Source organism: Marmota marmota, unplaced genomic scaffold (assembly GCF_001458135.2).
Source record: "Marmota marmota marmota unplaced genomic scaffold, marMar, whole genome shotgun sequence".
NCBI classification, from domain to species: domain Eukaryota; kingdom Metazoa; phylum Chordata; class Mammalia; order Rodentia; family Sciuridae; genus Marmota; species Marmota marmota.
This window is the reverse complement of record NW_025999864.1, coordinates 4,592,074-4,594,021: the sequence shown is the minus strand read 5'-3', so window position 1 is coordinate 4,594,021 and position 1,948 is coordinate 4,592,074.

Below are 1,948 nucleotides of genomic sequence, written 5' to 3'. Positions count from 1 at the left end.
AGAAAGTGAAAGGACAACCCAGAGCAGAAGAAAATGTTTACAAATCAAGGGACTTGATCAGGACTTCTATCCAGAATATGTAGAGAAATCTTTACAACTCAACGATCTCTGTGGTTTAAATGTGTCTCCTCTAAATTCATGTTGATAATTAATCCCCATTTTAGTGATATTACAAGATGGAGCCTTTAGATGGTGATTAGGCCATGAGAACTCTGCCCTCATGAATGAATTTGCACCTAACAAAAGAGCCTTAGGAGGCAAGTTCATTCTGCTCTTTCACCCTATGAAAACACGATTCTTATAAGAACTACCCCCTTTTGCCTTTCCATCACTTCTTGTCATGTGAAGATACCCAAGAGCCAGTTCTGAGCAATGGGCTTTCATCAAACACTAAACCTGTCTTGGATTGAAAGTGGTCTTGGATTTCCTGGTCTCCAGAACTTTGAGAAATAAATCTGATTGGTAAACTACCCAATTTCAGGCATTTTTAAATAGCAGTATTAATGAAGTAAGATAACAATAAAAAGAAAAATAAATAAAAAGTAAGCATAGGATTTAAATAGCCACTTCTCTAAAGTAGATAAACAAATGGCCAGTAAGCACATGAAAGGGTGCTCAACATCATTAGCCATCAGAGAAATGCAATTTAAAGCCATGATGACATAACACTTCATACACACTTGGATGGCTAAAATAAAAAAGAGATAATAACAAGTGTTGGTTAGGATGTAGGGAATTCTGAAACCTCATGAATTGCCATAGGATTATAAAAGGTTGCAACTAATTTTGAGAATAGTTTGATTTTTGGCAACACCTCAAAATGTTAAAAACAGACTTACACAAAGCCCAGTAATTCCTAAGATAATTGAAAACATAGGCCCACACAAAAACTTGCACAAGAATATTCAAACAGCACAATCCATAAGAGTTAAAAAGTGGAAACCATCCAAATGTCCATCATCTGAGGAGTGGATAAACAAACTGTAGTATATCCATATGGTAGAATATTATCTGACAATAAAGAGTGAAGTCCTGATTAATGTTTCAACATGGATAAACCTCAAAAACATTGTGCTAAGTAAAGGAAGCCAGTTCAAAAAGGTCATCTATTGTATAATTCCATTTACATGAAATGTATAGAAGAACAAAATCCATAAAAACAGAAATCACATGAATGGTTTCCAGGGGCTAAGGGTGGGGGTAATGGAGACTGACTGCTATTGGGTATGGAGTTTCTTTTTGGGGTGATGGAAGTGTTCTGAAATTAGGTCATTGTAATGGTTGCACAACTCCACACTAAAAACTTACTGACTTGTACACTTAAAAGGGTGAATTTTTTTTAATTTTTATTGTTGGTTGTTCAAAACATTACATAGTTCTTGATATATCATATTTCACACTTTGATTCAAGTGGGTTATGAACTCCCATTTTTACCCCGTATACAGATTGCAGAATCACATCAGTTACACTTCCATTGATTTACATATTGCCATACTAGTGTCTGTTGTATTCTGCTGCCTTTCCTATCCTCTACTATCCCCCTCCCCTCCCCTCTTCTCTCTCTACCCCCTCTACTGTAATTCATTTCTCCCCCTTGTATTATTTTTCCCTTTCCCCTCACTTCCTCTTGTATATAATTTTGTATAACCACAAGGGTCTCCTTCCATTTCCATGCAATTTCCCTTCTCTCTCCCTTTCCCTCCCACCTCTCATCCCTGTTTAATGTTAATCTTCTTCTCATGCTCTTCGTCCCTACTCTGTTCTTAGTTACTCTCCTTATATCAAAGAAGACATTTGGCATTTGTTTTTTAGGGATTGGCTAGCTTCACTTAGCATAATCTGCTCTAATGCCATCCATTTCCCTGCAAATTCTATGATTTTGTCATTCTTAATGCAGAGCAATACTCCATTGTGTATAAATGCCACATTTTTTTTTTTCCATTCGTC